A 25,689-nucleotide genomic window follows, 5' to 3' on the forward strand; every position below is an offset into this window, starting at 1 on the left:
AGTGACTTGGCAGTGAAATATCCTAGTGTAATGGATACCTGATCATATAGGAATAAATTTCAACTATGTAGTGCAAGGAGAAGCAAGAACACTCTAATCACTCATTCATATAAATATGTATGGAGGCAACCTACAAAACTGTTCACCCAGTTTGGGTAATATGTATTTTAGCATGCAAACTACTGCACAGTGGTTGCACATGCTCCTATGGGGAAGATGGCACAGATGCTTTGATTTTTCAGGCTGCTGCTGTTCACTAAAAGACAGTGAAAGCACCATTCTTCAGTCTGAACTGGGTATTGATATTCTATTCTAGAACTGAGATGCTTAAATCATTCTTCAAACATAAGCTGTTAAGCAGCCTAAGCGAAGAAAAATCCTGTGTAGATTTTTTTATTTATGTTTAGGTATTCAGTTTCTGCAATAATTAGATTAGGAGTTATCTTCAAACAGTTTCAAATACTTTGTCCATAAACGATAAAAAAAAAAAAAGAAAATTAAAATTCAGCTTACCTGCTGTTCCTAGAAAAAACCCTCAACTCTTGCCATCAACCTTTCTTCCTCACAGGGCCTCAACACCCATGAAGATCCACTCTCCTCACACAATAGCCTGAGTGCTTTGATCTCAACAGAACTATTTTCCACAACCTGTTCCCTGGTTTAAGAATGTACTTCCACAAATTTTCCCATTTGTGCAAATGTAACAAAAAGCAAAGTTTTACAGTGTAAACAAAGGCTTTATGTACAGCATCCAAGAGCTGGCCATTCCAAAGACAGCGGGACACAGCACTTGGAAAACCAGGACAGAGGAACACGAAGTGAGCTAAAAACTGAGGTGGGCTCATGTCCTGACCAATGTGAGCACAGACAGAGGAACCACGAAGCCCAAACCCCCTCCCTGTGCCCTTGGCATGTTGTTCAGAGGTGTTTGGAGAGGGAAAGGCACTGCGGAGGGCCACTGCACTGTCCTGAACATCACAGCTACTACAAACTGCCGCGACAATTCTTCAAAACACAAAATTGGCAGCTTCTCTTTACAACAGATACACAGGGAAGCCAAACAACAACAACAACAAGAAGCCTTTATCAGTCTTCTTTAGGGGGTAGGGCTGCTCCAACCAACAAACCAAAAAGGTGGAAGTTGGCTAAATAAGAGCTTTTTCCTCTCTCCTGCATCCATACAGCCTCAGGGAACAAGCCAGAGAGAGGAGAGGACACCCAGTAAAACCATGAAGAAGAAATCACCTCTGCTTTTTAAAGAGGAGGTCCACTCCACTTTCCTTTAATCCATTCAGAAATTAAAACTGGTTGATCTATATTCTGACATTTAATCAAGAGCATATTTAGGTAGAATAAAATCGGGGTTCCCATTCATAATCCCAAATTAAAACATAAAGGCCTGTGAGTGTATAAAGATCCAGCTGGTAAGTAAAGTTTGCCTGAGTTCCTCAACCACCTGAAAATCCCACTAGCTGCTTTTATATCTTTCAACACCCGATTTGACAAACAGGGCTGATGGTCTTTGGTCAAGTAATCAAGTAATTGAGGACTGAAAGACCCTGATTTTGGAACACTTCCTTAAGCTCCAAGGGGATTATCTGTTCCGGTTACTACCCAAAGTGATTAAGTCACATGATTCTGAGTACATCACAAATAAGAGACCAAATCTGCTTTTCTTTTGTACACAAGATTTTTCCAACATGTGAATCAACAGGCAATGAAGTAAATTTTATCCTTAGTGGTCAGACAGGAGTTCAGAAAAAGATATTTATACCATCCAGTAAAAAAATTCATAAATTCAGTCAGACATAAATTGAGCCTCCTTCTGTGTTCTCTTTACTTGAATGGGGTTTTATATTTTAATGAGTTTTTAAATGAACGTTTTAGAAAGTGTCCTTTTGAATTCATTTGTATTTTTTAAACTCAAATACTTTTAAGCTTGTCAAAGTTAGAGAATTCTGGGAAACAAGTGTGCAGATAAAGTGAATTTTGCAGAATTTCACCACGGAGCTATAAACGTAGACAATTTGAATTCTGACACACCTTTGGCATTACTTCTCTGATTTATCTTTACGCATTAAAACCTAGCTACTTATTTATAGTAGTTAACAGGGTAATTTTACTTTTGTCCTCCACTAGTTTTACATTGTTTCAGCGAATACTAATGCTTATGAGCTATAACCAGCTATGGCCAAACGAAAGAATCTTGTAGCCTGGATCAGAGCAATAAAGTAAAACAGTGTTAAACTACATGAAGACAACAATTTATTGAGGCATCTTATTATGCTATTGAAGAATATAATTTTGCTCTTCCCCCCACTTACACATAATAAAAAAAGATTTAGCTAATTTACACTCTTTTTTTAGATTTTGGGGTTTTTCTCACTCCTAGAAAAGTATGCTGATACTGGAACACAAAACTACTCTTCAGGTTGTGACAACAACTTTCACATATTTCACTTTCACAGACTATTCCTAGTAATTCCAGAAATGTAATACAGATTTCTTTAAAAACCCAAACTTATATTTTTGTATCAGGTGGTGAAATGCAGCCTACAGTGCTAAGGATTGCAAGTTATTGGAAAATGCAGTAAATTTACATGACAACTGCCACTGATACCTCCCAAATCTATCATATATACACCAGTAATCTGCTCTTTTACAAGGCGCCCACAAAGTTTTTGAACTCTTGTGGCAACTGGAAAATAGATAAATTCTGCACGAATGGCTGCAGGGGATGGAAGGAACAACCCTATTCACACATGTTACCAAAACTGCTAAGAGTCACTGCAGGGCAGACCAGGTACACCTCAGTGACCCCACTGCTCTCTCCATGAGCACTCAGCACATGCAGCCCAGGGCTCCTCAGAGCTGCCACCCTGGGCACTGCCCACATCTGACACAAGCACATCTAGGTAGTGAACAACCAAAAAGTATTTTTTCTGTTTCATTCCTATTTTCCACAGGGCAGAATCCACACCAGGTGACCTTCCCAGAAGAGGGTGAGCCACTGTGTTCTTGGTATGAAGGAATTCACCCAAGTGTGGTTGGTATTAAAGGCACCTCCCAAGTTACCACTTCTCAGGTGTTATTTACCCTGGGAAAATCAGTATGTTTTATCAACAGCAAAACCCCTTGACTCCACCATGGTCACTCAATCATTTATTGGGAATGTAAGAAATGCCAGTGGAAAAAATAAGCCAAACCAACACAAATTTTCACTTCCTCTTTGCACCACCATTCAGTTACTTGTCTCTTCCACATAAATTAAAAAGAGAATAAATTTTTGTCTTCAAGGTATATGGCTACTTCCTTTTCCCCTTCTGTAAATACTGATTCTTATTTTGTATGTGTATACAACGAAGGAATACAATATGTTTCCTCCCCTTGAAAAATGGACTCTGCAGAAATGAAGACCTGCCCATTACTGAGTGGAATTAGACAGCACCAAATGGAATCAATGGCTAAAATAATCAGATGGCTCTTTTAAACAAATTACTAAACTAAATCATGCACTACAGCACAGCAGAAGCCAGACTCACTAATAACCCTACCAATTTTAGTTCCTATGCTGGAATCCTAGAGAACAGCTGTGATATTGAGTGAGGTCAAGTTGCATTTACTGTCAAAACAAGCTTTGGCCTCAATCCTGAGTGATCATCAATGCTCAACACAGCTCTCTCAGGTTCCCAGAGATCATAAAATTATTTGAGGAAACCAACACTTCATAGCAACCTTACTCTCTTAGAGAAGTTTCAGGAGAGCTATTCTATTTCAGTGATTTCCTGCTCCCTTGTGTCCATTTGAAATCCCAGTCCTGGCATGTTTTTCTCCAGGCTTACATACTCCAGTATCTCAACAGTGAATATTCTACCTCAACATGTTTTTGGGGTTTTTTTTTTTTTTTTTGGTTTGTTGTTTTTTGGGTTGGTTTTTTTTTTTTTCAGTTTTCTATGCTTTGTGCTGCCCAAAACTGTAATATCATTTTCCAAAAATCATTACATGTCCATATTTCCCAGTGAGATTAATGAGGATTCAGAGAGACTATGAAAAGCCATTCCAGCTCAGCTTAAGACCAAAAGCATTTAGATCTTTGATACTAAACCTTACTATCTAGAATGTCAAGCATCCATAAATCTAGAATCAATAAATGCTAGAACTGCTCAAAGACAAATTACCAAAACAACTTTTAAAATTTTCCAAAATACTTTCAGTTTTCAGGTGACTCTCAGGTAGGACTGTAGAAAGAAAAATTCAGTTTCCAGTGGCCTTCGATAAATTTGACTAGTAAAAGTGTTAATTATCACATACTTTATTCTTTTATCTGTTAATAACATTTCTTCTCTTTCACACAAGGTAAACGTGATACTAATTTTAACTACCCTATGAATTAATCTGTAGCAGCTTCTTATTACTGTTAAACTTAAGGGTTTATATCAGAACATGTAAAAAAGCACTCATATGAGAGCTCTCAGCTCTCATATGCTCTCAAGGCTTATACAGCTGTTTGGAAAAATCTCCGTATTTATCTGCATCACAGCTGAGGAAGGTTTTTTAAAACTTGTATCTGACAAAAGAAATTGAATTTTGTTCACAATGAAAAAAAAAAAATTGCACATTACTGCTTTGTTCCTAGATCATGACATCAGCCCTAAGCAAATGTTCCACCTACAATGAACTGCTTTTTCAGCCACCATGATGCAGACATCTAAGTTGCAGTTTTTGTTCTTAAGTCACCTAGGGAGCAGTACAGAGCCCTTGAGAATACAGGTTTGCCACAATAATTTACCATAGGAAAAAAAAAATCTATAATTTATGTATTGGCTAAGGAAGAGCAATTGGACTTCATCACATCCATCTCGACCACTTTGTGGGCAGCAGATTATACAAAACTAAAGATGATGAAAACTTAAAATATTGGCTCTTGCTTTACATGTGAATGTAAATGAATGTTTGGTATGTTCAGATATTTGTAGTTGGATAGAAGAATGGAATCAAAGATCACTTCAAGCCACAGTTCAGCTTTTCAAGCTCCATAAAAATGAACAAATCCTTCCCCTAAAACTTTTCACACTGGGCATGATGATAAACAGTAAACCTGAAATATAAAGCAGAGATATGGAGTGACTTAAATTTAATGTTCCCATGGATAATAGTTTGCTATGCATCAAAGTCAGACATTTTGGTCCTTTTAACCCAATATAGTAAATATAAACTAATTTATGGCAGATAAATAACAATTTAAAAAATAAGTTTAGGAAATATCTACCTTCATTGGCAACAGATATTGCTCCTATAAGTGGAGTAATGATAGCCTCCAGTACCTTAAAGCACAAGAAGTGAAGAATATTGTGTTTTCATTTTTTCCATGAACACAGGGCAATTCAACAGCAGATATAATCAGGTTGTACAATGTCTTAGCAGACAGCACACCTTGCCCCAGATTTTACAAAAAATCTCAAATAGAAATAAACTAATTCAGTCTGTTTATATCTTATATTTGTTTATGCAGATGAATTACTTTCTTTTAAAAGACTTGCCCTTTCAAGACTATCCAAATAAACTAACCATAATTTTGTAAGATCATTTTGAGGCAAAAGAAAAGAAGATTATATCCTCTCTTATTTGACATGTGAAAACAATAAACAGCCCCAGGCTAGGCATGTAGGATACCTGAAAAACTACCTAAAAAACCCCAAACAGTTCAGAAGTGCATAAGGAAATCGTATGTTCAAAAAAAAAAAAAAGCTGAATTTCAAATTATTTAATATCAAACAGAGATCAAAGGAATAATTAATACTTTTTTCTTTTCCAAATCACCTTCATTTGGAATCAAGTTTTACACTTGTTTGTCAATTGTGGCTTTACCTTTTCCTTGGTTTATTTTTTAATGGACCTAGTGCTCCCAAAGTTTACTGAAATATTGCAACCAACATGTAGGATTTGGGCAATTAGAAGCCAGCAAATACAGATAAAGGGTTCAGTCTAGTTACCTTCAGTATTGACTCAGACTGAGGCTTTTATACCTCTCTTCACTTTTAATTGTGCATCTACAACCAACATGAGAATAACCACAAGTATGATTTTGGATGTAAATAAAGTGCAAAACATTAGAAAAGAAAAAAAAATAATGCAGAATGTAGATTCCTTATAGGAATAAATAAAATAGACACACCACAGAATGGTAACAATGCTGAAGAAGGATAACAAACTAACACAGAGATATTTCTGGCCAGATATCTTCCAGAGTGTTCACAAACACTCAGGAGAAAAATCTAGTGCAAAGATAAGACTCACAAACAACATAAACTTCTACTACTACAGTTCTGTTGGAAAGTAAGAATTAAACTGTCTGGAACTGCCCCACAGTCCAAACATTTAGCCATCAGTTTTACATGAACTGCTTTACATGCTTAAATAAAACCTTTAGCACACAGGCTGCCGTGCTGAAAGGAGAAGCATAATGAATGCACTCTGTGAGCATTCTACCTTAACTATCTCCAGCAGAAAAAAATAACTCTCTGGAAAATAATAATAGCAGAAAAAATACTTCTCAGCTAAAGGGGAAAGACCATTCTGTGCAGCTAAAAAAAAAAGCAGAAGTAGGAAGACATAATAAAAAAGATCACTGACTTGATCAGAGAATTGTCTCAAAACTGATACGGAAAGCATCTTGAGCCAGTGCATCATATGCAGAGAAAATGGAACAAAAAAGAACATACTCTTGAATTTAAAAAAAATTAACTAAAACTTCTATAAAATTTACAAAACATCGGATTCAGCTTTCAGAGTTTACTTTTCAAGGAACAGGTCAATATTGATTAATTAGCAATTACATGTCTGTAAGTCATATTAGTATGCTACCCTGACTGCTATTGCAGACAAATGCATCACAATCATTAATTGAGTTCCCTTAGAACTCTTTCTGAGGAACAGACCTATTATTAGTTTAATAATCTATGTGATTTTGTTATCATTGGGGAACTAAGGTAGAGAGACTGAGAAATTTATTTAAGGTTTCTAGAGAATCAGATAGAGCCCAGATCTCTGAGTGTTTGCCCATTGCCTAATCTACTTAAGCATCTTAAAATATACAACACTGCACATTTCAAACACCTAACAATACTGAAACTACCAGTACATTTGCCACTTTAAAACAGGTAACAAACACAATAATGACATTATTGTATCTCAGCACCATATCAAGTGGCACAGATATCATAAACCTTCTTTTGTCATGACTTTAGCATACAGACCCTTCACATGTACAACTGCATGTAAATAACTACGAGAGCTCTCACAAAGAGATGCACTGCTCTGGCACGGAGGGGAAGAACTGGTTGTAGCCACCTCCAGTCTCTTCTCCATCCACCCAGACACCACCACCAAAGGCTCAGATGGCCCCAGCACTGCTGTCCCCCTCCCTGCTGTTGCCAAGCTCGCTCTGACACCCCAGCAGTGGCACCCTGGTTTCCTTCCCCTGGCCATGGGAGTGATGAACAGCAGCAGCGATATCCCCAGTCTAGAACAGCTGCAAGCTTTTTTTTATTTTTTTTTAAGCATCACATAACTTCAAATGGATTAACATTGGTTTTAAATTATGGAGTCTACAAAGCATCTTCTGGATGCTCTATATTTTTTACTTTCATTTCCCTTTTGTTTACTTTTTTTTTTTTAAGGTTTGGAGGTTTTTGTTTTGTTGTTTTGCGGGGTTTCACTTGGTCTATTTGTTAGCTTTGGTTTACTCCTTGAGATAGCACCTTTATCAGTACTTCAGGAGCCACACTCAAAGCCATTGAACATGCCAACCATATCCTGAGTGGCACCAAAAAGAGCATGACCAACAGGTCAAGGGAGGTAATTTTTCCTTTTACTCCACTCTTGTGAGATCCCATCTGCAGTGCTGTGTACAGCTCTGGAGCCTCTAATGTGAGAAGGACATGGACCTGCTGGAGTGAGTCTAGAGAAGAGCCACAGTGATGATCAGAGGTCTGGAGCCCCTTTCCTTACAAAGACAAGCTGAGAGTTGGGACTGTTCAGACTGGAGATGGGAAAGCTCCAGAGACCTTGGAGCATCTTTCAGTTTCTAAAGGGCTACAAGAGAGCAGGAAAAGGACTACATGCAGTGACAGGAAAAGGGGCAGTGGTTTCAAAAGAAAAGAGATTGACTTACATTAGATATTATGAAGAAGTTCTTTACAGTGAGGGTAAAAGGAGACTGAAGACACCGGAATAGGCACCTCTGAACAGCTGTGAATGCCCCATCCCCAATGTTCAAGGCCAGGCTGAATGAGGATTTCAGCAACCTGGTCTGCTGAAAAGTGCCCCTGCCTTTCCAAGCAGAAGGCTTGGAACGAGACTATCTTTCTTGGGTTGCTTCCAACCCAAACCATTCTGTGATTCTATGACAGCAACAACATATTTCATAGTCATTGTCCTCAGAGGTATTCAAGAAATAACTGGATGTGGCACTTAACACTGAGGTCTACTTGACAAGGTGGTGATCAGTTAAAGGCTGGACTCAATCTCAGCAGTCTTTTCCAAATTATTTCTACAGTTCTATGCATTGAGTGCTCTAGTGTTAGAGCTATGTAATAAAACATATTTACAACACAGGGTGGGAGTGTGAAAAGAGCCAAGAGAGCCAAGATGTTTGAAACACAGTGAGAATATGCATGTAACTCCTACCAAATGACATGATCAAAGACTGTGATAGAGAAGAGTGTTTATCTGATTGAGGCTGAACATGCCCCAACACACCAGTAATGATTCGAACAGACAGCATCAGTTAGTTGCTCTGGGTCTGCTTTAATGTAACACAGAAAAACTGAACCTCTTCCACTGATAAAATGAAAAAAGCATATCCATGAAAACAGTCACAAAAAGAGGATATTTTTCATACACAACATGCTTAACAAAATATGGATGAAAAGACAGATTTTCGGTTTCATCGGAAATCCTTGAATCTGTTGGTTTAAATCAAATCCTTAATGCTACTGTAACTTAACCACTTATGCATTAACATGCAGCTTTTCCAGAGTTTCTTGTTACACACATTCATAAAAATTGGAGGAAACACAGAATTTTTTTCAGACCAAGTACATTCATTTTCTCCATTGACTGAATTGTACAATGAATTGTACAAACAGCTCTAATGATCTGTTACACTGAGATTTTTCCGCTTAATGTCTACAGGGGGATTCTGGCTCATGAGCCACCGTGGAGGAGCCTGCCAAGGGCACAGGCTTCTGCCCCATGCACAAAGCCCAACTGAAAGCACACCTCCCTTGGTCTCCCATCATTTCCAACAAGCACAAAGACCTGGAATTGTCTCACTGGGGAGAGCAATCTCTCTCCCTTCTCCACTCTTAGAGTCAGGGCACCAGCTCCAGCCCTCTTTCACTTCCCAAGCTGAACTGCAGAACAGTCTTTCCTGCACATCATAACCAGGGCTCCAAAGGCAGGACATCTCCAGTTCCCAGTGAAACTTCCCAGCTCTTAATTAGATGCTGTCTTCACTAAAAAAAAAAAAAAAAAAAAAAAAAAAAAAAAAAAAAACCCACAACCTGAAGAACCCGGTGCAAGAAGCAAGAATACATCATCTGAAAAGATGGAAATTCTCAGGCAGTAGCATCAGCACAACAGACTGACAAAGCCTTGTAACCTCTTAGATGGGATGGAATTACTCAGCAGTGCCTTCCACTCCTACCTTTTCTCCCCCTTCCAGACCAGATTATTCTGGTATGTACAGTAAACAATTGTAGAAATACTTTGCAATAATCTCAGGAAAAAAGAGCAATCGGAAATTTCCTGGTTCCACAAACAGTTGTAAGACAGAAACAAATTACAGGCATTGCTTACAGACAGCTTTAGTAACCAAAACTCAGTTATCAACCTGTAAAACACAGCTCCAACATACAGAAATGCAGTATCTGAAAACAGTTGATTGGAAATCCTCCCCTAAGAGAAATATGAAATATTCCATGCTGTACTGTTAACTTGATAAAACTGATGAAATTTCCCTGAGTAGCTGATATTGGCATATTGAAAATAAAGCAAAGCTCAGCAGGACACGCAAAATTCATGCATTTCCAATGTAATTCCAAACAATATAGCCTAAGTCAGCATGGGCATGTAATTCTTGGATCTGGTTTGACATGAGTGAAGCAGAAATTATGTGTTGTTGCAGGTGTTTTTCAAGCAAACATGACACCCAGCTGACTGTTAACAGACAAACTTTTTTCCAAAGGAAAATGAGCTGAAGGAAGATCTCAAAGCTGACAAATGAAAAAATGCAGGTGGAAACAGTTACGACCACTCCTGGGCTGGAGCAGTCAGAAGCTATTGTTTGTGCTGGGATGGCACTGGGAACAGGCTGCTCCTGGGGGAAGCAGGAGCTGGCTCCAGCAGGCTTGAGAAGCATTTTGGGCGATGACAGCCACTTCCCGCTGGGCCAGCTGCTGGGCTGCTCAGCATGGGCAGGTCCATTTGGCTGAGAGATTGCAAGAAATGTGCACCTCACACTGAAAGCTACAGAACACCTGTAATTTATGTTCTCTGAGAAAACTGCAGTTTCTAGCCCCTCAAAGCCAAACTTTAAAGTTCTATGACTTATAATACTGTTAATCGTGACAAAGATCATCTTGTTCCAATCCCCTGCCATGGGCAGGGACACTTTTCACTAGACCAGGTTCCTCTGAGCCGCACCCAACCTGGCCTTGAACACTTCCAGAGATGGAACATCCACAGCTTCTCTGGGCAACCTCTTCCAGAACCTCACTACCCTCACAGTAAGTCACTTCTTCCTAATTTCTAAACTAAACCGACCTTCTTTCAGTTTGAAACTTTTACTCCTTGTCCTATCACTACACATTCCTGTAAAAAATTCCTCTCCAGGGATTTCTTTGTTTCTTATACAAAACTCCACATGTGTAAAATACCTTTAGATGCTAAAAACGGAGCCTCTTTGCTACAGGTCCCATTTACTATTGTATATTTTACATACAATTCAAAGGCTGAACACAAAGCCTTTGCAATGTGCTGGTTACGGTAATAAAGGGGAAGAAAAGGGTGAGAAAAAAAAATCTGATCTTTGTAAAGTCATTTCTACATTATAAAAAAATTTAAATATTTTATTTACAAAAGAATTGCTACAAGTTCAGCAGCTCTTTGTAACAGAAAAATAAATGTAAAAACCCTCTAAAATATAAAGAGGGATCCTTGACTTACCAATCTGGGTGAAGCATCTTGCTAGAGGCTTTTTCCCCGCTTTATTCTGCTGCCCTTCTGAAAAATTCCTGTGTAAATAATACTCTGCAGGTTCACCCACCTTAACTGCAGGGTGTTTCCAAGAGACAGCAGTTATCTGTAGCTACCAGCCAGAGGGGGGAAAAATTAAAAAGGCTTTAGACTCAGAGAGGCCTGGTTGCTCCTGGATTTGATCAGAAATCGCTTCTCAGCAGTGACAGATAATACTGTTTTCAGGCAAAACATGAATAAACATGTGCATAAACTTTTGATTCAGAGCAATGGCACACTAGTTCTGTAATCCATCAGATCTTAGAAGATAAACATGATGTGATGGGGTCATCTCTTGCTAGAAAGGCTTCCAAATAGCAAGTGGAAAGCTGCTACTAGCTTTCAGTGGATAGGACACTTCTCATGTGTAACATGTAGCCAGGCAAAGCAGCAGGAAACATGTGCTCTTGAGTTAAACAGATAAAACTATAGTGAGAAAGACTGGTCAGAAAACAATGATTCTGCTTTAAAAGAATGAAGCACTGACATTTGGTTTCATTTCGTGCTTTTGAAAAATAAAACGGAGGAGAAAGAAGGCAATCCTTCAAATATTAGTTGAGGAATTTATACCCAAATGTAGTCCCACACCAAGGGCATTACTGCACAGACCTGCTCCACAGGTCAAACTGGAGCCCATCCAGGTCACCTGCTTGCAAGTGTGCCTTCAGCAAGAGCTTTATGGTGCCCCACACAACATTCCCAGAGCTCAGGTTCCCTCTCACACAGACAGCAACGCACTACTCCATCGTCTGTTTTGGAATGTGGTTGGCCTTAGCACCCTGTGCAGCTTCAGCTATCCCATCCTTCTGAGGACAGTGGGAGACACACAAAGAGGTACAAGAAAAGAAAATGAGTATTCTCCAGCACAGAATGACTCAGCACCCTTTAAACACAGGTGTTTTTACCTTCTGCTATGAGGACACCTGCCATGCCTGAACAGGCTGATCCCAGGCTGAATTCAGGACACCTGGTCCAGGGAGGGTAATGATGCCAGTGCCATTCCAACAAACACTGCTTGGAACCCTGCTTTATAGGAGTACAGACTGGTAAGTCTGGTGTCTGAGCCAAAGTGTAGCTTATCTCACTTATTCCCTGGTGATACTGGCCATACAGAACATTACACATTTTCTGCAGCAAATTGTTGAGCAGTTTCACCATGCACTGTGAACCAGCTGCCCTCCCTCACCAGCTGGAGACATCAGCTTTTCAGCGTTTCCTCTGTCCTCAGACCTACCAATGACTGTATGTAAAAAGCCTGGTAAATTAATAATGCAAACAAGGCAACAGTGTGCTCATGATCAACTTCAGGACCAAAGTCCCATCAGGACCCATAGAATAATGGGTGCTGCACATCAAACAGGACTGCATGGCTGTCAAAAGGACACATGAATGCTTCAACAGAATAAAAAAACAGGTATGTGCTGCATTGGCTTGTGCTAGCTCTATTTAAAGGATCTAGAAGTACTGTGGTATATAGAAGGGGAGTAAAAGAAGGACTGCAGAACCTCAGCTAGATGCCATCTTAATGTTATGCAACTCCTTTCTCCTGAAAACAAAGGGTGGATTCAGCAAGACCTAAGCAGACTTGTTTATGCAAATCCTACCCTGACCTCTCACTGGTCACTGCTTTAACTCCACACAGGCCCCAACCACTGAAAAAGGAGAACAGAGAAACCTTCTAGACAGTGAAACCTGCTCCAGCAGAGCAGCAGCACTTTCCTTTGTCCCAGCCTCTCCAAGGGGAGGGGGAGCAAACAGCTTCCAGTGAGAAAGGAGAAACCAATGCCAAAGAGGAGGTGAAAGCACCAAGAGGCACCAGCAGCTCTTCACAGAGGGACAGAAGCAAAGAGGCACAAAGGAAACCCTTGGTGTAACCAGAACTGACAGCGGTGAGCTCTGCCTGGGATTACCAGGTCTCCTTGTACCATCAGCACAGGCTGATCTCCACAATTCCTCATCAATTTGGTGGGATGTCTAGTTGGGCTAAATCTAAGACTTTGCCAATAACCCCATCCAGTTTGGCTCAAAAGGTGGCAACACCAGGGCTCTGAAAGGAGCCACCACCCAGGGAAGCCAATCTGAAGTCTCCCACCACTGTGAAAAGGCAGAGGCTCCCGCTGGGTTCTTAATTAGTATTTTGTACATTTTACTCAGCCTATGCCTATGGTAACAACTCTGCCTATGGTAACATTTTTAGGACTTCTCCTATTTCCAAAACATTTTAAAACAAAAAGACAAAGCGGGTGGGTGGAGGAATAAACACCCCAAAAGAAACCCCACAAAAGTTATTTATAGTTTGTTATTTGTCACACAGTGGCTTTAACACGCCAAAACAGCTCTAATAAGTGCTTCATACAGTGTGACTGGTGTACCTACTTGTCCAATTAGGAGTGCAAACAAACAAAAATATCTCATTAAAATATATAAATGTATATAACTTTGGTTTCCTACACTTTACCACTTCCAACATATTTCTGAAATGCGTTTCATTTTAGGGGAAAACACTCCATCACACCTTCTCATCTGCAGATACCTCTGCACGACTGTGCGCCTTCGTTAATAAAACAGCTTCTGCTTTACATGGGATTTGTCATGTAAAATGTAAAATAACCTACAAAAATGTTTTACTCAAGTAATCAATAGAAACCCTCACTGAACAGGAGAGGGGATCTGGTGTGGTTTGTGTGCTTTTACTTGGATGCAGTACTGCTTGCATAGACTTTTAAATTACATTGCAGTGTTCTCCACTCTGTTATTGATTGATCTGAGATTTTTGGCAAGCCATTTCACCACTGTGCAGTTCTCTCTATTCCTACCTATCCTGTGTCTAATTTGCCTTTATAAACCTGTCACCATGAGATCTTATTTCAGTTGGCTTCATAGGCTAATAACAACATTCATGTTGTAAGAGATTAATTTTCTAAAGAATAAAAGGAAAAAACTAAGCAATTATATTGGAGAAATACAGTACCAGTTCTATGGGCAAACCATACATATTTAGAAAGATCCTTTCTTCCTAAAAAACAGGACAGGATTTAATAATGAGATAAATTTTATTTAAAAACGAAAAACAAAATCATAAAAAGACAGCACAGAGGACAAAAATCACTATAATTGTCAAACTCAGTAATTTTCCAGTGGTTTCTCTATCTCATAGCCTCGGTCAGGAGACCAAAGAGCAAAGGAAGTTTTACCCAGTCCCAGCTTCCCTCCTCATACTGAACTTCACAGAGGTAGCTGAGGACATCAAGGATACCTCCCTGTCTGAGACTCTGAGTAAGATTTTGTAAATGATTTTTAGAATTTGGAAGCTATTCAGATAGTCTAATAATAAGGCCAATATTAGTACCTAAAGGAATACAAGTGAAAACTTCTGGTTTAATGTCCCAGCTGCAAATCTCTATTCCAGCAGCAGCATTCTCACTAGCTGGCCAGCAGTGCACAGATACAGAGGGAGGAATTCTGCAGCTCATGCAACCTGTTCCTACAGGTTCCAACAGCAGTTGGTGAGAAAGTTGCTCACTACTTACCAGAAATCATCCTAATATTGACCCAAAAGAATACTAATTGTATTTACTACTTTTCTAGCACTAGAACTGCTCTAGACACACACAGGAGGTGTCTTCTCACATATGTTAAAAAATCAAAACCAAAACCAAACTTTCAGCTTCTCTGACTTTTACCCTCAGAAACATTAATTCCACTGCCCTTAAAGCAGAAGCACAGACATGAATCCGTATTGAGGCAAAGCAGCTGTTTCACTTCTGCAAGTCAGATTAACTGTACGCAAACCCATACAATATTTCACACATATTTAAAAGTGGCATATTTAAGTTTTATGGGTTCATCTGTTCTGAAGACTATTTTAGTATGTAAGTATCACAGGCTTCACATAAAAACTCAACATAAATATGAATCCAGAAGATCTCTTAACTGAGATTTCAATTACTGACTTTTAGCTTTAATTAAGCAAATGCAACATCTTGATTTTACTTGTTTTTCTAACAAAACCTCCAGTACTGGGATGGATTCTTCTCCTGAAATTTTTTATGCTATTTTTACTGGAAAATGACCAAATAGAATGAGTGTTGAAAAAGCTCTTTTTACCAGCTTATCAGAAATTCCAGTAATTCTTCTAGAAGTTTACAGGGCAGAAACGTTCTTCCACATCTGTAATCAAGTAGATAAAATGAAAAACCAAATTCTTCAGGAAACATATTCTCTGTACACATGAAAACAAAGGTTTTTTTGAATAGGCTCCACTAGAAGTAGCTGTAATAGAAAAACCATCAGACAACAAACCAGCACTACCAATATAGAAGCTCCACATTAGTAATAACTACTATATTCTCTTACACCCAAAAATATTGCTCAGCTTTTATCCACTTTAAAGCTTCTATCACCAAGACTGAATTATGATCAATTTGAGTTACAGATCCTGTGTTAAAATGATACAGAATATTTCCAGCAACTAATTCCAAGAAATTCATGATGTTAGACTCTAATGTGAATACTTCCTTACATTGCCATAGAAACGAGAGACTCTCAACTTCAAATTGCCATGCTAGTTGCTACAACAAAAAGGCAGTTTCTCTCACCAAAAGTTTTCAGATTTCATGCATGAGACAACAGGCAGATATAACAAACCCAGATGGAAAGAGAAATCAGAAATACCAGTAAAAATAACGACTATGTAATTACTATATATATATACATATATATGTGTATATATATAAAACAAAGAGAGGTCAGAGCAAACCACCTAATATCATCAACAGGCATTCCAGTGGGCCTGAGCTTCAAGGAGAGTTTTCCAAATGAGTAGTTAGTGGCTGAACAGGGAATCTGGGGGGTAATTACACTTTTTCTAAGCAAAGCACTCAATAGTTTAATCTGAAGAAGTGTTCAGCTCCTCCATCAGTCTGATACAAGAGTTCAGCAGCTGCTCCCTTTCCCACTTCACAAGGATTTCAATTCCATGATAGGAGCACCTGCGTGATCTTTTAGCTTTTAAGACAGCAACACAACTCAGCAATGCTTTGAAATAAAAACTGCTGCTCCTATTAAAAAACCCAAGGACGGAGAATTAAAATATAATGGGATTAATACTTGTTTATACTAACATACCATTTGGAAGCATGTGAGAGGCTTACGTGACATTTATTAATGCAGATTTAGCACAAAGAAGGACCTAGTAAGGGAATAACAGAAAGGAACACAAACGAAATTAACCATTCCATTTCATTCTAGTTAAAGAATCAGCTGTGAGAATGTAACATGATAGAAACTATTCAGTACAACTTATATGAGGTACAAATAAGACTGTTCATCACTTTTCAGCCTAAGTTTAAGTAGAAAAAAAATGGTGTGTGTTGTAAGAACTTACATGTGAAATGACTGGAATGAGACAAATGCCCCAATTTTGTTTCCTTTCAGCTTCTGTAGGACAGGTTAGGTGTTAATTTATGAAATATTTTAACAGAAATACAGAGATTAATTCATGATTGGCATGACGGAAACAAAGTTGGAAGACTTTTTTTTTATTTTATATTACAAAAAGAAAAACCTTAAATATGCAATTTAAAAAAATCATTTTGCACATTTCATTTTGAGAAATGCAAGGACAACGTGAGATACAAAGATGCCAATAAATACATAAGTAATAAAAGACTATTTGTACCTGTTTGCAGAAAGGATTCCACTCTGGAATACTAATGTTATATTAACACAGCTACACAATGTACTTGCTCGTATAGTATAGAAATTTTTTCTCATTATACTCTACCACTGCTTTCCATTGTTCTGCTCTGCACAGAAAATCTGTGAGCACTACTCATAATGATGAAGTCTATTTCTAGGGGGTTTCCTTTCTTTTCCTGCATAACGAGGACACGATATTTCTTCGGCATTTTTAAAAACAAACACACTATGACTCTGCAGAGAGTGAGTGATCTCAATTCTGTCCTCAGTGTCTGACCTAACAGACTGTCAAAGAAAAACCCTGGCCCCCAATGTAGTAACCTGGGAACTCTTTGAACAATTTAATTATTCTGGATAATTCAATGAAATGACTGCCATCACTGGCTATTGAGACTACCATATCTTGTCAAGGCTGTGTCACTGAGTCCCAGACCAGGCACAACGGGAGATTGTTATACCAGCCTTTCTCCCGTTAGAACAGGCATGATCTGGAATCATGGAATGCCAGAATTCTGCACCCAAACAAGTTTCTGCATACTTTCTGAAATGAACTCAAGCACAGAGAGTAGAAATATCTTACTGGCAGAATAAACTAGTTGATACTAATGCTAGACCTGAAAGATGTGCTACCTGAAAGGTTCAAGGTGAATTCCAGCAACATACGAAAGTGCTTCACTAGCACTAAAGGCATGGAGCAGGCAAGAGGGAAGAATGTTGGTGGCAGACGGGGCTCCATAGTTTGCAAATGTATGGGGGGCCTCCATGAAGTACACTGATCCAAACCAAGGATGGCTCACTAAAGTAACAAAAATAATACATAGAAATGCACATAGAAAGGCGCTATTTCCCCTATATTTCAGCCAGCTTGCCTGAAAACCATAAAACACATGCACATTTGGTATTTTAGTTCCATTTTCACATGGTGTTGAATACCTGAACTGCTGCCCTTGCTTCCCAAGGCCAGAGGCCTGAAAAGCAGTAATGACTTAGTGTTTATGGTCCTACACTACCACTACTCAGTGTTTACGGTCATGACACTATGACTGTGCAGGCACCAGAGAAGAAGGATGCAGGAATAGAGCCAGGGAGGCCTGAGCAGCGAGGAATCCAGCATGCAGTTCTGTCCATAATGAAACACTACCTGGAAAATGTCTTTTTTTGCAGGAATGTCACACGCACAGGAAAGTCATCCCACACAAATATGTGCTTCACCCCCACTTCTCAGGCAGCACCATTGCTGCACCCCACTTTCATGAGAACTTGGGACAGAAACACAGACATTGTAACAATAACTTATGCTTTCATCTGAAGAAGCAGGAATGCATTTTTTTTCCTTGGGAATGAGTTCATTGTGCATATTATAGAGGGACAGCTTTACACCAGCATTCTTCTGGAGAAACCAGTTGGTCATAGCTTGGACTGGTGCACCATTTGCTGCATATCAGACTGGATGGCTGGGCCTAGAGAGTGGGAGGAATGGAGCTACACCCTGCAGGTGGGCAGTCACCAGTGGGGCTCCTCTAGGCTCAGTATTTGGGTCAGGTCTGCTTCATTCCTTTATCCATGATCTTGTCTTTTCAGTTCTCAGCCACTCATCACACACATTGAGGTGGTGCTGGAGTGTGTCCAGAGAAGGGCAATGGAGGGAAGGGTCTGGAGATAAAGAGGCTCAGAGGACACCATATCACTCTCTACAACTGCCTGAAAGGAGGTGTAGCTGGGTGGGGCTCAGCCTCTTCTCCCAAGTACCAAATAATAGGACAAGAAGAAATGGCCTCAAGTTTGCACAAAGGAGGTTTAGATTTGATATTAGGAAAAATTTCTTCTCTGAAAGCATTGTCAAACATTGGAACAAGCTGCCCAGGGAAGTGGTTGAGCCACTCACCCCTGGAGATGTGGCACTGAGGCTTACAGTTTAATGGTGGACTTGGCAGTGCTGGGTAAATGGTTGGAGTCAATGATATTTAAGGTCTTTTCCAAACTAAATGATTCTAAGATTTCAACAAGTTTTGAGAAACTGAGACAGACTGAGGAAACACATGTTCCCTGTGCTGACTATTCCTATGCTGGGGACACAGGGCCATACACTCTCTTCAATATGACAGAATATGTAAAATCTAAAACCAGAAACATACTTTAATAATCTCTAATTTTTTTTTTCCTGGAACTTTCACACAATTTTACATTCTCCATTTTGTTCCTTGTCTTACTTTCCTTCGTCTCAAATTCATGCACTGTGGAACTAATCAGACACACAGGAGAAACCTCTGAAGCTGATAAGCAGAGCGAAACAGCATTATTCATATATTACTAATCATAATGTATGTATGAATGAGAAGACACCTGGTAGTGCTGTGTTGACAGCAAGCTACCTTTGATTAAGCTTTCTGGATTCTAGCAATCTGAAGGTACTGACTAGGTGTTCAAGAATAATGTAAAAAGGGTAAATACATGGCAGATACACACAAACAACAGCTTGCTTTCAGCTCAGCTTCTAGTGAAGTCTCCAATTTGTGGATAGCAGGTTTGAATAAATAAGAGATTTTAGGTTAATATTAAAAGAACTTTCAAACCATAAATACTGTTTTTGAGATTATCATTTACCAACAATAATTTTTGTTTAGTTTAGGAATGCTAACAAATTTTTGTTAAAGTCCTTAAGTATCTTTTCTCTCGCTTCTGCCACCATTCCACTTTTCATTGGGTAGTTTCAGCCTACAGTTAGAAAGCTAAAAAAATGGCCAGAAAACGATGACACTTTCTTACTGAATAGATTTCTATGAGGTTGAAGAAAAGCTGATTTGTAACAAATTCAGGTGTGCTGAAGAAATACTGTTGGGATCACAGACCCTGTGGTTTTAGAAAATTCAGTCAAGGCCAGCATTGTAATGGCATTCAGCAACAAAACCCAATGACAGGCACATTGCCACTGAAATCAATACCTTCCAACTCTGTGCTCATGACTGCACATACTTGGATAGCCATCCAATCAATCTTACTCTAAAGTTTATGATTATTTTCTTTCCTACTGCAGAATCCTGTGCCATTCTGTACATTGCTTGGCCACCAAAGTGAACAGGTTTACTGTAACTATCATAAATGTATTTGCACCAAAACTTTAATGACAAATATTCTAGAGCAGTACTGCAGCAATACCTGTATAAAAGTACCATACAAATTCTTACACAATCTCAACCTACAGATTCCTACCAGTCCCCAAAAAACAGATTGTACAAAATTTTATGTATATTCTTGTATTTATAAACACCTAAGTACATAAGCAAAAAAAAAAAAATAGTTCCAAAATGTTAACAGATAAGGAATATCACTATGTTCTTTGAACTTTGCCTTGATACTCCCGAGTAGAAAAAGAAAATATCCTTTATTTTTTTATTTGTTTATAGCACCATGAGGAAGAGAAGAACAAGAAACATCTGCTTCTACAACTACTGCAGCACTTTCCTCTCCATCACCCTTTCTAAATCACAGTTGTGACCACCTTCTCCCATAAATCCCTTTTGAAGGACTGCTTTTTTCCATGTATACACGATTTCTTGTATACAAAATATGCAGATGAATAATTTATAGGATCTTTCATGTCATGAAAGGAGCTCCTGATCTATAAAGAGCAAGGAGAAGATCAAGAACACTGAAAGCAAAAGCTCAGAATCCACATCTTTCATGAAATGCTGAATTAATGCAGCTGAGGTTATAGGATGCATAAAGGAAGTCAGACACAATTCTACCCCCTCACACCAGTACTTTCCTTTGATGTCAGCAGTATCAACAGATGGACAAGTCTTACTGTAAAATTAACTTTACCTTATGTGACTAAACAGAACTAAGCAGAGCACTCTCAATTATTCAATTTCTTCAAGGAAATGATGCACTAACAAAGTCACGGCCCCATCCTTTAATGGCACATTTGTAATTCTCAGGGAAGGAAGAAGACTAATGAATATAATTCTACTGCTGGTGAACAGAGTCCCTGACATGAAACATCACAAGCTCTCTGGAGGAGCTGAAGAATAAATCACAAGCTACATGAGTCAGAAGTCAGCTTCAATGGTCTTTAAATTAAGATGGACAAGCATAAGAATAACATAAAGTGATGGCAAAAAAAGAACTCGGAATTTCATTTCAGGAGTTAGTAAAATCCTAAGGAGCAAAATCAGGAAAAAGGAGTAGGTCTGAAGTACAGTTGATTTTCAAATATTATCTATGCAAAAGCCATAGAGAAAAGTACAACCATGCAGGTTTTCAAGGTTCTTTGGTTCTGGTTTTTGAAAGACCCTTGCAATTTCTTTTATTCTGGAAAATCATGCAGATTTCTGTTGCAAAATTCTGTTCTTCTTGTGAAGATACGTGTATCAAACATTCTCATCTTGGAATATAGTATATAGTGATATCCAGGAATAAAAGGCCTCCACAGAGTGTTTTAATGAATGTATAAAAGAATTATTTATGACCATAAAGACCAAGAAAAAAAATTTAAAAATACATAGCCATACATAGGAACATGCGTATGGAAAAAGACTGTAGCCTGCAGGCAAAATTTTGGAAAATCACAACATTCCTGTATTTCTCTGTCAAAAGGATTGTCACAGGCTTTTAAAGTAATTTTAAAAGTTAAGCCAGGTTTTAATTGCAAAGCTTATGGATGAACCCATTAAGAAGAAACACTACAAGGCTACTAAAGCCCTTAGCCACAAATCAGTGGGCGTTGGGAAAGTACCATCCTGTCCTTTTAGTCTTCACTTGGCAACCACAGTCACGGCCACCAGGAATAGGATGTGGAGGATGCAGTCTGCCCAAACTTGGCTGCTCTTGTATCCATTCTAATGAGTGTCCAAACCTTTTCCTGACTGGGACAGCACTTGAAAATATGCCCAAGCACATCCATAGTCTGCAAAATGTTCTAGCATATGCTTACTATTAAGCAAATGATTGGACTAAGAAAATAAATTTATTTCTAGTTCCACCTTACATTATGTGTACTAAATGCCTTTTTTGTGTAAGGAACTAAAGAAATAGGAGTTGATGCTTAAAGTCTGACTATTTAGTCAGATAAGAGCCATTAGAAAGTGTCCATATAAAGTGTTTTATTAATATTTCATACAGTCATACCACTAAATACTTCCAAAAGTAAATTAAATTGCTCAGTTGGTCAGATCACCTGGTTACCTAATACATTCAAACCATTCTCCTTGAGAAAGAGATGCATCAGGCAGGAGCCCCAGGACTAAATCTTTTGCAATGCTCCTGAGTTCTGAAATCCATGTTTTCAGACTCTTCACTGGGATTCTGCTGAAGGCATCTGTGGAAGTTTATAACTCTGTCTAAAGAATAAAGATCCTGGTTTATGTAGCACAACAAAGTGGGCTGTTTGTGCAACCCTGCAAGGAGTGAGTGTGCACAGCACAGAGCCCTGTCAGCCACTGGTGGGAATTACTGTGGATCTGAGGCAGCAGTGATGGACAGAGAATGGAACTGGGGGGTACACTGTTCCCCATATGACTCTCCCCCATGTGATTACTTATCCAAATTAAGATGCCTTTCCTTACCACACTGCTACTTTTACGACTACGCATCTGTACATGTGTGGGAAGAAGACAGCACTTAATCCAAACTGTTCTGCATGTAAAAACAAACACATTCGAAATTCAGAAGTAGTTCTTTAAGAAACAGTGCAAGGCTCTTATCCTCACCCAAGAGAGGAGAAGGTCAGAATGTACATTTACAACACACTCAATTAATGTAACTGTTTATATAATTCTCTCATTGGAAGGGTATATATTCAAAAAAGCATGGGGTTTTGCAGAGGAAATCCTTCCTTCTTTATCTGATGTCAAGGAAAGCTTTGCCTTTGACTCCATCTAGGCCAAGATTCCATCCCATGTATTTCCAGAGATTCTCTGTGATTCTGCCAACAGTAGCACAACAAGTGGCTCGCAAAACGCCCCCCACTCACCCCCCCAGAAAACAAAAAACAAAACAAACCACAAAAAACAAACCCAAACAGGAAATAGTCTCCAAGGAATATTTCTTTGTGAACTCTTACAATTAAGACATAATAATAATAATAATAATAATAATAATAATTCTTTCAGTCTTTTCTCTCCATGCGAACCCAGCCACAATTTCCTGCACTAAAATCCTATTTATCAGTGTCATATCTAGGAGAATTCATGTTGAATCATATCATGGAACTGCAAATCAGTTTCTCATGAAGTTTACTCCTCCTCATAATATGCGGCAACTCCTACATTATATGTTTGGAGTTTTTATAATTCAAGATGCTAACACAAAACAGCAATATTCCATCTGACTTTGCAAAAGAAGTATGTCATCTAGTAATGTGATAAATGAAAAAGTATTTAGTTATTTCAGAGAGGGACATGTTTAATCAAACATAACGAAAAATTAGCAAAGCACCTTTTCTAGGCTTCAAAACAGCCAGTTCTTGAATTAGCCATTCCCTGATTTCATCTACAAGTGAATCTTCACAGCTGAATTGTCAAAACTTTCAAACAAGAGAAATACTCGCAGTCTCTTAAAGATCACATTATAAATAGTCGTGTCCTACCTCCACATTTCCCTCTCTGACTTCATTCCTAGGCAGCACTGAAGAAGCAGCTACAGTCACATGGTGCATTCAAGGTCATGCTATTCTAATTGACAGAGATAGCATTGATAAATTATGCGGAAAGAATGATAATGGAGTCATTAACCTTGTTCCAGCACACTAAAGGTGCCTTATCATTAAAAGGAGTACAAAAGTTACAAAAACATGTAAAGATTTTATAGCTCAGCCTTTTCTCTCCTACACACTGCTGCAAAGCTCTGTTAGGGAATAGTAATATTGCTGTAACGTGGCTGCCTGTGCTTTGTCACCGAGGGGCGCAGGGATACACTGGCTTACACTTGAAGGAGGAGTCAGGTAGTAAAATGCACAAATCATTGACTTTTTTTTTTTTTTTTTTTTTTAATCAAATAGGAAGTTGGATCCAGAAAGCTTCTCTCTTTGGCGTAAAGCATGCTGGAGCACATGAAAGATCATTCCAGCCAGGAAGTTCTTCTCAGTCCAAGAATCTGTGCTGAACTGTCATTTCCAGACACACAGTCACGTGGCCAGTGCTTTGAGAACTTGCATTAAAACTGTAGTGAGGTAACATACTGAACTGAAACTCCTCAGATATGTATAGATACAGGCACAGATACATAGAACTAGGCAGAATTCAGAATTTATCCCTTATGCCTCATGCAGAAGCTTGCAGTAATTCCCAGACTAAAAGCCTGACTAATGTCCCTAATTCACGTATGACAGGTAATTTATTAAGGGTGCACACATTAATGAATCACCGGTGGTTGCTTTGACTTCAAGAGAAATATTAGAAAAACAGTGAAGAAATAGGACATATAGCAACTCAAAGTAACCTTAAATTTGCCTTATTGTAAAGAATCTATAGAATTTCTGAAAAAAAAAATTATTACAGACAACCTACCCTTATCTTCTTGACATTTCAACTGCTGCTTGTTTTTGAATCCTGTCACAGTAAGACCACCCACACTAAGATTATTAATAAAAACAGGACAGTCCAGAGCAGGTTTCCTGGAGTTCAGGTGCCCAGAGATGACACTACACCGCCAAGGCAGAATCCATTATACTCATTTTTTATCTTCACTTATCACATGAACTATTGTGTCTCCCTGCATTGTCTGACTGTCAAGATATGATCTACAGCATACTGCACAACTTACCCGTAAGGAAAAATAAAAAAGTCCCAGATCATATCTGTATATAGAGGCTTGACCTCATGGAGATAACTGAATATACAAAAAAGTACATTCTGAAGACCTGAGCGGAAATCAGATTCTTTCTACTGGTTCTGTCATGTTTGGATAAACTAATAAGTAGCGTATTCTTCAAGCATTCAGACGTATTGCAAATGATACTTTAAACAATAAGCCGTCAATTACAAAGAGGAAGTAAACTTGCCAAATTATACCCAATCTCAGAGAGACTCTCCTCTGTGTCCTCTGAACACAGGCTGATGGTTATAGTTGCAGAGCACAAGCGCCTCTGATGCATGGCATCTAAAAACTTCCCACCGCAGAAATCCCCAAGTTTTCAATGGCTGGGCTCCGTGCCCGGCTGGAATGCGTACTTCAGTGATACGCCTACAGCCGCTGCACCACCCAGAGCCAAGGAGCACCTACAGCCTGCTCCCAGAGCAGCTCCTGTGCTCCAGAAATGCCGCTGGGGTAGCAGAAGCCTCCTCGCAAGCGTTCAGCTGCAGAGAACTCAACTCAGCATAGTTTAAAGAGGACAGAAACAAACATGTAAACAGCATCTGCGGCGCCTCGTCTCTACTGACTTTCCTGGAAACGCATTAACCTATTACAGTACTTCAAAATAAATAAGCGGAACAGAGGCGAGGCAAGAGAATACCGTCGTCTCCCAAAAGTTTCTTTCTGCCTGTCCTCTCAGTTGCTCGGAGCTCCCCGTTCCCTGGGATTAGCGATCGTTTTCACCAGGGATCAAATGAATGACTTTTCCGCTAATGACACTTAAAGAGATGCTGAAGGCACCCCGGGCGCCACCGGAGACCCGGCGGGCGGCGGCGGCCCGTGTCCCCACGCCAAGGCGTCCGGAGCGAGGCGAAGCCAAGGGCAGTAAGCCCCGCTCCG

General features: G+C 39.2%; 1 protein-coding gene across 4 annotated transcripts in view; it reads right to left on the reverse strand.

Moving 5' to 3' along the window:
* The window catches only part of MAGI2 (membrane associated guanylate kinase, WW and PDZ domain containing 2), a 710,849-nt gene that overhangs the window by 684,300 nt on the left and 860 nt on the right, over nt 1-25,689 (reverse strand). The gene's annotated exons all lie outside the window — the stretch shown is intronic.

The sequence above is a fragment of the Sylvia atricapilla genome, chromosome 5 (assembly GCF_009819655.1).
Source record: "Sylvia atricapilla isolate bSylAtr1 chromosome 5, bSylAtr1.pri, whole genome shotgun sequence".
Taxonomy (NCBI): domain Eukaryota; kingdom Metazoa; phylum Chordata; class Aves; order Passeriformes; family Sylviidae; genus Sylvia; species Sylvia atricapilla.